This window comes from Triturus cristatus, chromosome 11 (assembly GCF_964204655.1).
Source record: "Triturus cristatus chromosome 11, aTriCri1.1, whole genome shotgun sequence".
NCBI lineage: Eukaryota > Metazoa > Chordata > Amphibia > Caudata > Salamandridae > Triturus > Triturus cristatus.
This window is the reverse complement of record NC_140594.1, coordinates 627,877,624-627,894,915: the sequence shown is the minus strand read 5'-3', so window position 1 is coordinate 627,894,915 and position 17,292 is coordinate 627,877,624. Positions and strand designations below refer to the sequence as shown.

Below are 17,292 nucleotides of genomic sequence, written 5' to 3'. Positions count from 1 at the left end.
CAGCCTCAGCAGTGCAAGCATCAGTTGTACACATAAGAGATGGAGCACAGTGCAAGCTTCAATCACAGAGAGCAGGAACGTCATGCACTGTTGCTGTGCAGGGTGCATAGGACAGTGAGATAGTACTGCAAGCAAACTTACACACACTTATGAGAAGTACAACAAAGACTCCAGCAGGACACGCTTTCTCACATGCGCATGCTCACACGTGAAGTACAACACAGAGCAGCGGGACAAGCTTTCTTACATGCGCTCGCACTCACACACACACACGAGAAGTACAACACAGACAGCAGCAGGACAAGCTTTCTCACATGCTTGTGCACTCACACACACACACATGAGAAGTACAACACAGACAGCAGCAGGACAGGCTTTCTTACATGCGCACGCACTCACACACACACACGAGAAGTACAACACAGACAGCAGCAGGAAAAGCTTTCTTACATGTGCACGCACTCACACACACATGAGAAGTACAACACAGACAGCAGCAGGACAAACTTTCTCACATGCGTGCACACTCACACACACATGAGAAGTACAACACAGACAGCAGCATGACAAGCTTTCTTACATGTGCACGCACTCACACACACATGAGAAGTACAACACAGACAGCAGCATAACAAGCTTTCTCACATGTGCACGCACTCACACACACATGAGAAGTACAACACAGACAGCAGGATGACAAGCTTTCTTACATGTGCACGCACTCACACACACACGAGAAGTACAACACAGATAGCAGTAGGACAAGCTTTCTCACTTGCACACGCACTCACACACACGCATGCAAGAAGTACAACACAGACAGCAGCAGGACAAGCTTTCTCACATGTGCACGCATTCACACCCACACAAAAGGAGTACAACACAGACAGCAGCAGAACAAGCTTTCTCACTCGCGTGCACACACATACGAGGAGTACATCACAGACAGCATCACACACACAAGTACAACAAGGACAGCAGCAGGAAAGCTTTCTCGCACGCGCGTGTGCGCGCTGACACATTCACACACACACGGGAAGTACACCACAGGCAGCAGCAGGACAAGCTTCCTCACACGCACACACACACATAAGTACAACACAGACAGCAGCAGGACAAGCTTTCTCACATGTGCACGCACTCACACACACACGAGAAGTACAACACAGATAGCAGTAGGACAAGCTTTCTCACTTGCACACGCACTCACACACACGCATGCAAGAAGTACAACACAGACAGCAGCAGGACAAGCTTTCTCACATGTGCACGCACTCACACACACACGAGAAGTACAACACAGATAGCAGTAGGACAAGCTTTCTCACTTGCACGCGCACTCACACACACGCATGCAAGAAGTACAACACAGACAGCAGCAGGACAAGCTTTCTCACATGTGCACGCATTCACACCCACACAAAAGAAGTACAACACAGACAGCAGCAGAACAAGCTTTCTCACTCGCGTGCACACACATACGAGGAGTACATCACAGACAGCATCACACACACAAGTACAACAAGGACAGCAGCAGGAAAGCTTTCTCGCACGCGCGTGTGCGCGCTGACACATTCACACACACACGGGAAGTACACCACAGGCAGCAGCAGGACAAGCTTCCTCACACGCACACACACACATAAGTACAACACAGACAGCAGCAGGACAAGCTTTCTCACATGTGCACGCACTCACACACACACGAGAAGTACAACACAGATAGCAGTAGGACAAGCTTTCTCACTTGCACGCGCACTCACACACACGCATGCAAGAAGTACAACACAGACAGCAGCAGGACAAGCTTTCTCACATGTGCACGCATTCACACCCACACAAAAGAAGTACAACACAGACAGCAGCAGAACAAGCTTTCTCACTCGCGTGCACACACATACGAGGAGTACATCACAGACAGCATCACACACACAAGTACAACAAGGACAGCAGCAGGAAAGCTTTCTCGCACGCGCGTGTGCGCGTTTACACATTTACACACACACAGGAATTACACCACAGGCAGCAGCAGGACAAGCTTCCTCACACACGCGCACACACACATGTACACACACGATAAGTACAACACAGACAGCAGCAGGACAAGCTTTCTCACACACGTGCACACACAGGAAGAATTTGCTGTTCTTATTTTACACTGTATTTGATTGCTGGGGAATACTCTGACTGAGCGCTGGCGCGCCATGCCCATTGGGCGCACAGGGCTTCAGCCCCCCGCCCCCCCCTCCTGTCGGGTGTGTCAGCCCAGGCTGAGACAGCTTCCAGGGTTGGCGAGCGTCTTATCGCAGCCACACTCGAGTACTTCACAGGCGGACAACATTGCACTACAGAACTCACCCTGGAAACCAGCAACCAGAGGGATGTGGAAATCACTCGACACATACCTAGACTTCTACGAACCCCCATGAAACCAATTCGTCCCGGCGACACACCCCCCCCGACCCCTTTAAGTGCGGTAAAAAGAAGGTAACTGTGCGCAATCACTATGGCCCTACGGATCGGTTGGACTGACGAGTCTCCCTAACTCGCCATAAGCAAGCGAGGGATGTGGCGGCTTGATCAGGCGTTTAAAAGTCTCACAATTACTGAGCCGTTCTTGTGTACTTCTTTCACCCCTTTCTCTCCTGCTTTTTTCTATCATCTTTTTTCTTGTTCTCACTAAACCACGTCAGGTGGGGTTAGCTAAGCATATGTTTCGAAGGGACTGTTAACACTGTTGTACAAACTACGATTGGCTAACCTTGTAACAGAAATGCTAATGTCTTGTCTATAAAAATTAATAAAATACTTTGAAATTAAAAAAAAGACAATTTTCTTGTTAATGAGGCTTTGTTGTGTTTTCACCCCTTCTTAGAGCCCCCGCATCTCCACTCTGCCTATTGCTGGAAGAATTAGCCCCCCCCCCCCCACGCTGCACCCCCCCACGAAATTTTCCTTGAATTAGAGCGTTGGAAGATTCTCTTTACCCTGCATTAGGTCATAGAGGTGAATTACTATGATTACTCCCATGTATCTTAAATAATTGATTACTTCTGCCCACTGTACGGCTGCTCTGGTTACTTTACTGCATGTGATAATGGAAGCCGGAAGGTCACTCTGCCTACTTTATTATTTCCTGGGTTAACTTGGAGCTAACACCAGCTGGGTTGTCTCTAGCTTTACCTGCACTGTGTTCAAGGAGGTCATTCTGAATGAGTTACATCACCTTCAGTTACAGAAGAAGAATGATTTATTCTGGGGTAAATAACAGAATGCAGCTCCTGTAATTACTTTGCACTGCATTGGCTGATAGGGGAGTAATCCAATTACTTTGCCACTGACCGGGTTACTAAAAAAAATAGTTTTACTCTGAATTAGATTACAGAAATAAAGTACTCTCTGTGCTTTACCTTTTATTGGTTTACAGAAGATACCTTTGAGTCATTTACTCTTGAGTAATATTTCAGAAAATTTTTCTGATTACTTTATCCTGCATTAAATTACAGGAGACAATTGCCGTAACTCTTTTTGCTCACATTAGACTAGGGAAGATTACTCCAAGTATGTTGCCATGGCCTGGTACGAACATTTAAATTAATGGATTTACTTTGCATTAGATTTGACAAATAGACACCTCTAATTACTTTATCCTTTTCTTGATTACAGAATATTCATTTGAATATGATATTACAGGATGAGATTACTTTATACAGTATTTGATTACTGTAGATTACCCTGATTGCTTTACTGCAGATTACATTACAGAGAATATTGCCCCGATTACTATCATTCATTAGATTCATTTTTGATTTGATTTATATACCCGTTATCTGGTTACAAAAAGTGATTATTCCATTTACTCAGGTGTTTGTTTGTTTGCTAAGCGCGACTACTCACCCGTAAGGGTCTCAAGGCGCTTGGGGTGGGGGGGGGGGTCGCAGGTTGCAGTCCATCAAGGAGGGGGTCTGTCGAAGAGCCAGGTTTTGAGGTTTCTTGCGAAGATGGGATTTACTGGACCCATGGCTGAGTTACAGGAGACTCCTTTGATTGGTTTACTCTGCATTAGATCACAGGATGCAATTATTCAGGTTATCGTACAGTAGGCGGTGGTCAAACTATGCAAGACACGCAAGCCCATGGTCTAGCACCAGAACAGACCATCAGCCGAGTACTTTTTACTGTAGATCGGTTAAAACCCATACACCCCGCCTGCCCACTCATGGAAACGCAGCAATAAAACAAAGGATACTGTAGTAATATCCTTAATTCATATTTCAAGTCTCACTTAAAACAGGTTTGGAGAGAGCCAAAGACCTGCACCTCCACTGTGACAGTGATGTATCCACTGTGACAGTGATGTACCCTGCGGACAACCTTAAAAAGCTTGTCATTCACATTGTTTGCCAACAGGTCACATGAACCAATCCTCTGGAACAGTACAGCAGTGAAAATCCAACATCCGAAGCAGCTTCACTCGCACTTTACTGGGCAAATTCTGTCTAGGGGCAACTCTATGGAAGCTGACAACAGTAGACATATACTTCTTCATCCACAAAGTGCGACGGGGCCAAGAAACTGGCAGCTATGAGCTACCTAAGAATCCTTGTAACATAATATAACTAGGCCACCAAAAGCCTGCTGTGGCAGCACTTTGAAAACCCCGATACTAAATGTCTCGGTGCAGCGCATGCGCTGGCTCAGTGAGGCCTAAAAAATACAATAGGATTAACCTACATTATGTACTTGGTTGCCTAAAGGGATTACCCTAATTCAGGTTTCTTAGATTACTGACTACTTTATCCTGCCACAAATTTCCTAAAATGACACTGACTACTTTACCCTCCCATCAGAGTACGGAAAATTACTCTGGCTGTTTCTTCCTTCATCGGGTAACTCTCTGCTTTATTAAGTATTTGATAATGGAAGTTGTGCGAATGGTTAAACCAGGATCAATGCATCTTGCTTCCACGCAGCGGCGCCCGGCATTGATCGGAGGTAGGAGGGGAGAGGGGGGAGGTTACGGGAGGTAGAGGGGAGGACACGGGAGCGTGGGAGGATGTGGGGGAAGCGGCTATAAAAAAAAACTTTTCACCGCTTCTCTGTTCCGTAGACCATCCTTCACTTGGCCACAGGAAGCACAGCCAGGGTCCCAGTCAGCGTATCACAACGCTGCCTTAGCAGTGTTACGGCGCTCAGACGCTGACTGGAGGTCTGGGCATGTTCTCCACGTAGGCTGTAATGCAGCTTGCATGTAGAACATGCAAAGTGCCCAAGACTCTTTTTGTTATTGACCAATCAAACTGGCACCGGCTACCTTAGACTGATCAATGAAAAAAGAAAAGATCAATCTAAGGTAGCCGGTGTTAGTTTGATTGGTCAATAACAAAAATAGAAATTACAAGTGAGCAAAAAAGCACATTTGTGGGGGGCGAGCAGTACTTTGCTCCAGAGGAAAGGCAACCACAAATGGGCAAGAAAAGCCATCAGGTGACACGCAAGGAAATGAGAGTGGCCAAAGCCGGCCAATGGTAAAAACGGATGGACTTTAAACCCGCTATAAATTCTTGGTAAACCCACAATAGGTTTTTCGAAACGAGACAGTGAAAGCTGTAGGCGAGACCTAAAAAAATCCCATTACTGACAGAGTGACTGAGCACAGTCCGAAGAAGCCAGGTTCAGCCCTAAATAGGACTGAGCAGGACAGCACCCTGGGTGGAAAGAACATTTGTTGTTTGTTGTGGAGGTGGGGGGGTCTTTGCGGTGTGATGGCAGGATGTTTGAGGAAGATGGGAGGAGGGCAAGGGGTTTCTGGGGTGCTAACAGTTACCCTAAGATACATTAAGGGCTGATTACAAAGTCTTTAACGGGACCTGATTGAGACCAAGTGGGATGGACGAGCTGCTGTTCGCATCACATTAAGTCAGGGAGACCCCTGCTGCACCCCTCGGAAATTTGCTCCCCGGGACTGGGCTCTGCTCGCCTATGCCCAAGGCCGGCCCAGGAAGAAGCATGAATGTGAGAGTGGTGGCAGAGTGCTCTCTGCTCCACACTCAAGAACACACTATCTTCTTCACTGATATAACTAATGACATATTAAAAACAAAATGAAAGTTCAATTACACGAGGACATAAATGAGTAAGAGGTCCAAAATGGACAGGCATGGGTACCGTACAGGTCAGTTTAGGCTGAGCCCGACGCAATACAACGATGGATGCCTCCACAGTCCAACATCTGGTGACTACTGAACTGACTCATACAGAACGCCATGGGTCGCACACTTGCCTCAGACTGTCCAGAACTCAGAGCCTCACGGTTTAGCTCTCTGGCAACAAGGTTCAAACACAATAACTTGAGGGTGACCCCCACTTTTCTATCTGTTAACCCGGCCATCACACAATATGAAGGCCTTACCTCGCGCTAGAGAGTTACGTACGTTTTAACAAGATTACAAATGGGACGAGATGCTGCAGACATTTTAGGGTTTCTCTATCCCAGTGCTTAATTTGAACCGGTGGTTTCCGGTGCTCAGCAACAGCACTAAATTTTCAGTATTGGAACATATGACAGCCTGCCCACATGCTGGCTGTGTTTGTCTAATTTAGAGATTTACACAACATTTACCTATTATTTCAATCTACATTCTAAATGAATTATAGCTTTGGGGCGCCTCGAATAATATGAATTGTCACACTTGTAGTGAGAGTTAGTAGCTGTTTTGGTATTGTCATTGGCAGCACTGGCAGGGAAAATGGGCGATGCAAGGTGCAGTGGCCTCCTGACGAGGGAACCTGGTACTTTTTTTCTTCTTCAAATTAAGCACTGCATTTATTAGCTCGAAGTTAAGCGTGGCTTAGAAGGAAAGCGCGCGAGATTCCTGGGCTTGGGTGTCCGAATGAGGAAATCGTCCAAGCAGGAGTGGATCTGAATATCCGCTGAGTCACCACCGCAGCTTGCGGGAGAAAGGAAGCCAGGCTGATGGGAGGCACTTGTGCTGACAGTGCACTAAATCCTCCCGCGCGCCCAAAGGCTGTAACTGTTAGAACTGTTCGGTAGTAGCAGTGTTCAGGTCCCGCCCACAAACCTTCAGGCTGAAGATAAGCAACCGCTGCTTACAGTAAAAGTGTTTTGATGGCCCGCCGCAGAGAAAGTGAAGCACTATGTAGTGTTAAATATTTCATCCTGGGAGATGCAAGTTCCGTTTTCATAGCAACAAGCGCAGAACCCACCGAGCAATCTCTCATCGGTTTGTCACGTCGCTGACTCGAATTGGTGTCCAGTGACAACAGAACTGGTAGGCATATGTGTGACTTGCGTTGGGGGTATACCAGAGGCCCAACTAGAGCCAAATTTCGGGGGGGACGGGGGGGACTAAGTACAAATTGGGGGGGGGGGGGCGGGGGCGGGCTAATTCTTCTAGTAATAGGCAGAGTGGAGATGCAGGGGCTCTAAGAAGGGGTGAAAAAGAACAAACCCTCATTGACAAGCAAATGGCCTTTTAAAGGCCTGTGAAGTACTGGGGTGCGGCTGTGTGTGTGCCCAGGAAGCTGTCTCAGCCCAGGTTGACACACGACGGGTGGGGAGGGGGGCTGAAGTCCTTTGAGCCCAATGGCCGTTGCCCGCATGGTGTATACAAATCCTGTCATAGTGGAGTGCCAGGGAAGATTCAGGCATACTTCATGGCACTGTGTTTGAAAAGCTGGTAGAGGGACAGCACTACTAGCCCCTCCCCCCCCCCCCCCACCTTCTGTATGAAGGAGCTTTCTTGTTTGACTTCCAGCAGGACCCAAAAGAAAGACCTGATTTAAGGGTCCATCAGCCCTCTTTTTGCTCACCCTGAATGGGAGCCTAACACCTAGTATTTACTTTGCTCAACCCATGTATAATAGATGCACGCACTGTAAGCATGTCAGCTGCATCTGTCTGTGTGATTAATTACACAAATAACAATTTATATAGCGCTGATTTCTACTTAATATTTTGTAGCACTACTCATCCCAATGTAGGGTGTGAGAGCGCTTTACATCACACATTATACAGAGACAATATGGTAAATATGTAAAATGTAAGAGTGTAAATCAATATATAGGAAATGTTGCATAATACAAGAAAAGAGTAGAAATCACTTATTGTCCTTACTTGTAGGCATTATACGTTAATAGCACATGGTCGAGAAGAATCACAATGTAAGGATTTAAAACGTAGCACTGTTGTTGTGGTTGTTTGTACTAGTAAGACTTTATTACTATCCAAAATAACCCTTTTTAGCAACCTTAGAAATGACAGATTGAGAAACAAAACAATACGTTGCTAAACCCATGCATTGAAGTTTGCATATAGTTCCTTGATGACGGTTTCTTAGCTCACTGTGCTATATTAGGAGGACCTCAACTTAGGGACCACAAGTAATTAAAGGATCTCTGTGTCAAAAGCAGTAACCCACTTCCATACCTACATACAATAAAATCTGTGATCTGCATGATGGGCTTTGCAGTAGGCACATTAACCCTCTCTGCTACTTTATGAGTCAAAACTGTGACTAAACAAAGCACAGATCTCTCATGCGTGCATTAACATCCAGAGTTATCGTACCATTAATATTTCTCCCTCAAAGTTTCTAGGCACACAAAATCTCTGCAGCAGGTGCCTTAACCCTATTAAGATGAAATACTGCCTCTTTGTAACTGAATAAACCACAAGTTTTCTGTCATGTTTCTTCTTCTTATCAATGTCCTTGCAGCAGAGTTATTAAGAAAAATGATAAATTGACTGTCAGACTCCGCCTTTCATGTTTCTTACTCCACCTTCTTTCTGCTGCCTCATTCTAACCCCAAATTTCTGAATTCCCAGAGTAACTGTTTTTTCAACTCCAACAGTGGTGTTAATACTTCTTTAGTGATAATTCTGTCCCAGGATGATTTTATTCCCAGAAGGGCTTCTGTTTCCCACGGTCCACGTATCCCAGAGAGCAACCATGTCCATCAGAGTACCTACAGATATGTTTTTATATGCTTTTGTTCCCCAGAGTTGTCATATTCCTTTGCTTACCCAGATAATTGCTGTCCCCCACTCCTATTGCTGTTAGTTGCCAGAGTACTCTTTTTTCTTTTATTCTCTAGAACACTTCTATAAGTAGTTCTAACATTTCTCAGAATATCTTATTATCCCTCTCACCTGGGGCATTTCTCTCAGTCCTATTGATTTAAGAACTGACATTCCTCAGTTGTATCACACTGAGTATTGTTACTCTGCAGAGTACGCCATTCCTTACTGAACTCCTATTTCCCACATTACTTTTATCACCCAGAGTACTTTGTATACCAGTGGACACTTTTATTCCAAAGAGTACTTCTGTTCCTCAGAATAGCTGTTACTCCTGTTCCCCAGAGCACATTCTTTGCCCTGAGAACTGCTGTTCCTAGCTCATACCTCAGACAATGCGTTCAATCCCCGGCTTATGCACATTCCCTAGAGTACTCCTATTCCGCAAAGCACTTTTATTTCCCAGACTTCTTTTTCACCAAAGTACTTGTGTTTTCCAGACAAATATTACGCGAAAGAACACTTTCATTCCCTAGCATTTTCACTCCAAGTGCCTGAGTAGCTCTCTTCCGCTGAGGACTCCCAGTACCTACAGTACTCCGAAAAACCTGAGTACTCCTGCTCCCCAGAGCAGGGCCGGCTTTAGCGCTGGTGGCGCCCGGTGCCAGAATCATTTCCGGTGCCCCCATACCCCAGGACCGCCTCCTCGGATTCCCTCACTACCAGCAGGCATAAATTCCACTCAACCCTCCAAACATAAATTATTGCTAAACACAGTGCCCCCCTCCCCCCTGGAGTTTGGCGCCCCCTCCACAGGTCAGCGCCCAGTGCGGCCGCACCAGTTGCACTGCCCTAAAGCCGGCCCTGCCCCAGAGTACCTGGGCACCAGGGCACTACCTTCCGAGCGGTAAGGGGAGGATTCCTAATGGAAGCTTGAGGCGGCGCGTGCAGCAATGGCTGCCGGAACTGAAGGAAGACGATCTCTACGCGGAGCTGGGGTTCCGGGTAGGGGACGGCGCCAGCCGGTATGAAAGGAATTGATTTTTGCTAATTCGAAGCCTATTCGTTTTCTCAGCTGCTTTAATATTTCATGCGCTGACGCAGCTAGGCTCACTTCCTCTCGATTTGTAAACAGTGGCAGTCTGAGCGCCTTCCCGCGTACCGGACGGTGCACTGTCAGACAGGCCCACCATTCACTTCCCAGCTATTCTGGGGCTCTGATGGACGGGCCTGACATGTTGGTGACACTTCCGCAGCTCTCTTGGCTCTTCAGAGCTGCAGACATTACTTGGGGCGGCACAAAATAATCAGGCAAAAGGCTGCTTTATTAGGACAGGTATGAAGCTGAACTTCTTGTTTAAGTACAACATATACCAAACCCCACTTCACTAATACATTAGTCAGCCTATCCCTTTCCACCCTTAAACCCCCCCACCCCAACACGAACAAACCCCCAACAAATAATCCAAACATTCAACACCCACCCCTTTCATTTCATTCACCGTCCTTCCACTCCTGACCCAAGCCTTACTCCCCTGTACTCCATCTGCCATTGTCTCCAGGCAAGGTCTCAACCCTTTGGGCCTGTTGCCCGAGTCCTATGCTGGTCTGCCATCTGTCCTCACAGCAGCAACAACGAGAAGCTCATATCCATCCTGAAAGTTTAACCCCAATAAAACAGACCTAAAGGCAATGAAGTATTCATGGTTCTAAAGCTGACCCAAATGGGAAAGAAGGACCAGGATTAAAATCGATATCTACTCTACCTGGCAGCGTGGCGGGACCACAGTGTCCCTGGCAATGTGCCCATGGCAATCCGACTCTCTGTAACTGTCACGTAAGCCCTAACCAATAGTGCTGTCCCCAGGCCTGGTCAGCACCGTCCCTTCAAAGCATCCTGGGGGTGGACGCCTTCCAAGCTGCCCCCCCTGGCAGTCCCACTTTGGCCCATCAGACAGGTCTCTCTCAGCATTGTTCCATGAACAATTCACCTGACTTTAACTTTTACACATAGGCCAGCTTACTTAAAGCATCAAATCCAATTATAAAGACATATACAGAAAGGTCAATGCCCATATTACCAGTAGCGGCCTGTGGTGGGAGTGCTGTCGGGCGCTGACGTGGGGTGGGGGAGGGGCAGGGTGGGGGTAGTAAACTACGGGTGTTAATTTGCAGTTCATAAGCCGCAATCCATGTATTATAATAGCACCGTGAGCTATGAACCGCAATCAGGTAGCTGCGTGCAAACTGCAAGGCATGGGTTTAGAAACATTGGGGCAGATTTATGAGCCCCTTGCGCCACTTTTGCGTCACTTTTAACATGGGAAAAGTGACGCAAAAGTGGCGCAAGGGGCTCATAAATCTGCCCCATATTTTTTACCTCCATCTTTCATTATTCTAAAGTTGCAAAGAAGGTTTTTTTGCACAGTAATAAAGTCTCATTAGTATAGACCACGATATGTTTAAAATCCTGACCTTGTGTTTCTCCTAACCATGCTCCCTTAAAATATAATGTCTACCAGTATGGATGGACAATATGTGACTCCTAGACCTTGTAATCCTCATTGTTTTTTTATGACATTTCCTGTACATTTATTTACGTACTTGTACAATTCATTGTCTCTGTATAATGGGCCTGTGTGATGCCAAGGGCTATATAAGAAATTACGTAGAAAAAATAAATTAGCTAGTGCTATTTAAATCATTATTAATGAAATTAATCATACATATACATCTGACATTCTTACAGTGTTTGCATATTTCTTACATATAGAGGTTGAATAAAGTCAAAAACCTGCTTTCAAATTATACATTCTCTTAAGTGCTTGTGAAGTGATAACACACTGTGTGCATTTTTCTCTTCTATTACATCGGCACCTAACTGTTAGTCCTCAGTTACTCCCAGCCAGGATGATACTCGAACGAGGACTAATGACCCTTTAAATGAGGCCTTTGTTTTGGGTCCAACATAAAGTGTAAAATCAGAAAACCGTTTGCAGCTTGCTGTTCTGAACTGAAAACAGACAAATTCAACATATTTCACAGGGGCCAACCCACATCCCAGATCCGGATGAATAATATTTGCCGGATCTGGGATCCAGCTAGATCCCCATCATTTGCTGCACTGCTGGTCCCCAAAAATGAGTGCCGGTGGGCCCCATCTGCAACAACCTGCTCAAATTAAGAACTGAATACAACATGATTGGCAGAAAGAGCCCTCTTTCATAATGAACTGCCCATCCAGATGTTGTACAAACCCAGCGTACGTACAGCCGTAAGAGCTCCACGTATCTAGAATTCCTCAGATACAGTGTGGGGAGTCTTGCCCTGAAGGACCTGGATCAACGTGTCTCCTTCCACATGCCAGCTTTAGGGCTGTGCGACTGGTGCCGTTGCACCAGGCGCCAAGGTCAAGTTGGCGCTCTCTGCATGACAGGCTGAATGGAGGCAAGAGCTGCCTGCAGAGATCTTTGTGTGTGCAGCATTTTTCAGGCGATATTACAAATGGCTTGATAATGTTTGTGGTTAATGGCATGAGGAAAGGATCTGTGATTTCTTTAGTCACAGTCATGACTCATGATAAAGTAGCATAGAGGGTAAATGTTCCTGTCGCAAAGCACCACATGGGACATACAGACCCTCAGATTAGTACTTTATATTGAGGGTTATTCCTTTTTTCTCAGAGATCCTTTCGTTAGTTGTAAATAATTCACAAGTTACAACCTTCTAATGAGCACAGTGAGCTCTGAACTGCCATCAAAGTGCTGCATGCAAATTGAAAGGCATAGGTTTAGATCCTTATTGTTTGTTCTCCTCAATCTTTCACTATTCTAAGGTTGCTAAAAAGGGTTCCTTTGGTTTGCCAAAACTTTTTATTAGCGTGTCACCCCAGTTATTGTGTTACATTTATAGAGTGGATTAACTAACATTTTATGCCTGTTATTCATCACAAAAGTGATACAAACCTGGCTCAAAGTGTTGTTTTGTAACTTACTTTCCAGCTCAAACCCTGAATTGCATTGGACAGTAGCCCTAAAAATAACACAGAGTAGCACTATGTGCTACTTTATGTAAAAGAGGCATACCATAGGTGGTACATGGACATTCCCATGCACTCACCTATGGATTTTGATGTTAATCCGTATCCACTAACTTTGGTAGAAAAATTATGCCTCCTCGGGAAGGAATAAAGTTTGAGAAAATATTTATTTTCTCCAAACCTTTCCAACTTTGCATGTGTGCTGCACCACACAGCACACATACAATACAGTAACGTGTTAAACTAGAATCTTGTGCTGGAAGTGTAACCTACCAGTACAAAACCTAAGCTTGACATCACGCAAACACCCTGACACTATGGTGCAAGGATGTGTGCACTGGTGCAAGTCAGTCTACGGTATGCCAGCATTAGAGGAGAGAGCAACACCCCCATATCTGTGCACATAGAGTGCTGTTGTGCTGTCATTTTCACACAGTGCAGAACAGCAACTTTGGTTACTGCGAATCATAAAAACTTCTGCTCCTTCAACGCTCCAGACCAAGTACTCTTAACATGTAATTCTTACCAGTATATGTGACTCCTACACCTTGTAGTCTCCACTGTCTTAAGTTACATTTCCTATACATTGATTTACCCACTCATAGGAATTTTGCCTCTCCCCCTCAACCTGTTTCGTCTGCTAGGAACCTAGGGTTCAAATTTGACTCCACCCTCTCATGTAAGACTCCTTGTCGTGTTTTTGGAAAATGAAGTCCTTACAGAGATTTCTTCACCTCCTACCCATGGACTGTAGGAAAATGGTGGTCCATGCACTGATTACGTCTCAGCTGGACTACGCAAACAGTTTGTATTCGGGTTTGCCAGCCTACCTGATCAGGAAATTACAAACCATACAGAACGCAGCCGCCAGGCTCATCAGAAATGTCCCGCTACGACACCACATATCCCCACACCTGTGCAGCCTGCATTGGCTGCCAGTTAAAAGGAGGATAGAATTCAAGGCTCCGACTCTCGCCTATAGAGCAGTCAGAGACACTGGCCCTCAATATCTAATGAAGAGACTCCGTAAATACCATCAGGCAAGGGTCCTGAGGTCCAATCATCAAGAACTCTTAGTCACTCCCTGCTTTGCAAAAGCCAGGTTGGGTGGCCGGTCATTTACCATGATAACTGCTTCTCTTTGGAACTCCATGCCCGAACATATTAGGAAGGCCAACTCAGAATCTGTATTCCGGAAACTTCTAAAGACCTGGCTCTTTGGCCTTCCTTAGCACCTGTAGCACATGGCAATCTGCCCATACCTCTCTGTATCCGTTGCAAGTGCCGGGACACCTCCGTTGGGGGTAGCCGTGTGCTCTACAAGCTACAAATAAATAAATAAATAAAATATGTTTGTGCTGTAAAGCGCTCTGACAGTATACTTAAGGGTAAGTAGTGCTATAAAGTAACAACAGTTACTGCAGACTCCTCGCATCTCCGCACATCTACTGACCAGGTCCACGGAACTGACGTTGTCATCTTGTGGATCCATCAAACCACGTGCTATTGCATCTGTTGTGGAAATGCGACTCCCTTTTGCTAAATGAACAGTGTTAACCCACTGTACTTTTCTCCAGCCTCCACCGTAGAATGCTCCATGGTGGACCTGTATCTGAGAAGTTATATTTAATTGCATGTTTTACGGATTTTTTTTACAGCGCTGCGTTATCTACAAGTGAAGACTGTAACCTAGAAATATATTTTTTTAAACACACAAATCAAATACAGGCGTCTTCCCAGGAGCCCATCAGATAGAGCTGGAAACCATCACTGTTGTGTGGGACAAGTTTGATTCTCATCAAAGAATCAATTTGGTCCACTGTGGAAGAATCAATGGCTGGGATAGTTGGGTTGAACAGTGTTGGAAAATAAGGGTTGGTACATGTTTGTTGAAAAGGTTAGGCACATGTCGGCAGCTGAAAGAGAAGCTTAAGAGAGCTGCTGAGGGCATGGACAGGAAACCTGTAATTGAAATGACCTCCTCTGAGGACCTGTAATGATTCTCTAACACAGGCTCCTGGAATGGGTTCAAAGACAAGCTGATGCATGCAAGCTTGAGCGAATGACCCGTTCCTCACATTGCGGGACGTCAGGCTGGGTGTGATGGTGTCTTTCGGGATAGGAATTGGAAAGCTCATTGCAGTGTCACTACTTTTGGCCCAAAATGAGAATGATGACGTGGGTGAGGTCTCGGAACACATCCCGTGATTTCCTGGTACAAGTAAATAATTGAGGCGCTTATTCAGGATGAGATCACGTCCGTGCCAGATCTCCCTCTGTAGCGTGTTTGCTTAGCTTTCATCTGACTGCTTCTTTCTAGATGATCTCTGGATCCAGAGACCACCAGGTGAAGGAAGCATTGCCACGTAATGATGCGGTAGAATTGAAATGTGGTGAGGTGAGATGACATGCAGATAGGTGATGTGTGGTGAGATATGGATTGATGATGTGATTTGTAGCCAGGTGATGTGTTATGAGGTGGTAAGTGGTGAAGTGTGGTGATCTGTATGTGGTACAGTTATGCATGGAGACTGCAGTGATTTGCGGTGAGGTGTGGTAAGGTGTGGTAAGGTGATGAGGATAGACAATGTATTGCTGGATGCTATCTATGTGTAATGAGTTGTGATGTGATCTGTGACGGGTGAGGTGAGTTATTGTCGGGAGCATGATTTCAGTCAAACCTTATTTATGCATATAAAATGTGTGTGATCGTTACAGATTGGTCAGTTTACATAAGTGTTAGGTCTTTTGTCCATGTCTTGGAGTTTGAAGGGAGCACTGTATGTATGTATGTATATATATATGCTGGTATTCATAAAGCAGGAATTTAGCTGCTTAGCACTGTACATTATGTTGAGATGATCTTTATCGTGTACATTAAGTGGGAAATACATTACACACAATTTTTGTTTTTCTCTTTCCCTGACTGGTGGATGATTCTGGATACGACTCGCATACAGGGTTAGCCACGACTCCCAGAAAAGCTTCCATGTATCTCCACTGTGAAATATGCTTCAGCCGTCAAAATTTGCTCAGAAGAGGTGGTGTAAAAGTGGGTCTTAGCATTTCCGGGGTTGGCAGCCAAAGTCCTCCACCTGCTGATTATGGTTCCAGACCGCAGAAGAGCACACTCTTAAATGCCTGTTGTGGTAGGTCGCCAGCTGCTACACCCATGGGTATTGACCAATGCAGCCATGAACAGCAGTCGCTGTATCCTTGACCACTGGCCAGTACATCCACCTTTAAAGGACACTAAACTCTCTATCTGGCACTGTGCCAGAAGGCTCCAGGTTCAATTTCCCTTGGCCAGTCGTTTTGATAATCCGATGATTAATAGGTTTCCTACATTCACAAGGCCTATTTGCAATCATTGGAGGCCCCAAGAAGGGTAGTAGCACTTTCTTTTGGCACTGGACATTTCTATACTACCCTAGCATGTATTGGGACCTAATGTTCACTTTTAAAGATGCTCTGAGATTCCCATTCCCAGGTGAAAAGGGTCAGAATTTGGGCAGAGATATGTGGATCATTCCACACTCTCTTGTGGTGCTCTTCTGATGGCGATTCTGGGTTGAGCTGAAGTGTGTTATCATTTGTTTTCTCGTTTTACACCACAGTTGCCTGGTGCTGTGGTCCAAGCCACGTGGAGTCTGTGAGATAGGACGTATCGTGTTATCATGCCTGACACACGCTTGCATTGCAGCAACCAGTCTGTCTCACAAATGACTTGATGTTTTCACAACTAGGTTTCCTGAGTACCAGGGCATAGATCCAATTTTACTGGTTGGAATAACTACCCAGTAAAATCGCTTCAGGCTTCAGTTGCAAAAGCAGACAGGCCCTCCCCACCCCAGCCTCCGCCCGTCCCCTCCTGTCCTCCTTATCTGGCTTGGGGAGAGCATGCGATGCACCCACCGCCAGGGCACTCCTGAGGCGCTGTTCATGACAAAGGCAGAGCCAAGGTTAGACAAGCCCAAGGCAGAAGCATTTCTGCCACCACACACTGTGCTCCTGGGCATTCTCCACGACCACCCAACACCTGTCATGGGGAGATTGGGTTTATACCTTAAACATTGGGATGATGTAATCTTGTGCCAGTGGGTGATATCCACCATCGCCTGCGGCTACTGCTTAGAATTTCACACTACCCGCCCAAATATTCCACTACACCCAACAAAATCAACCAGAACCACAGAAGAGGGGCAGGCACTTC

General features: G+C 45.9%; 1 protein-coding gene across 2 annotated transcripts in view; it reads left to right on the top strand.

Annotated features, from left to right (window-relative positions):
• Positions 1 to 17,292, top strand: part of PLAT (plasminogen activator, tissue type) — a 108,245-nt gene that overhangs the window by 2,422 nt on the left and 88,531 nt on the right. Inside the window, exon 1 of one of the 2 annotated variants that reach the window (XM_085634078.1) lies at positions 7,173 to 7,292. The exons of the other annotated variant lie outside the window; for it this stretch is intronic. The gene's annotated coding sequence lies outside the window, so the exon portion shown is untranslated. Of the gene's footprint in view, positions 1 to 7,172; positions 7,293 to 17,292 lie in introns of those variants that run through there. 2 annotated transcript variants of the gene reach the window in all.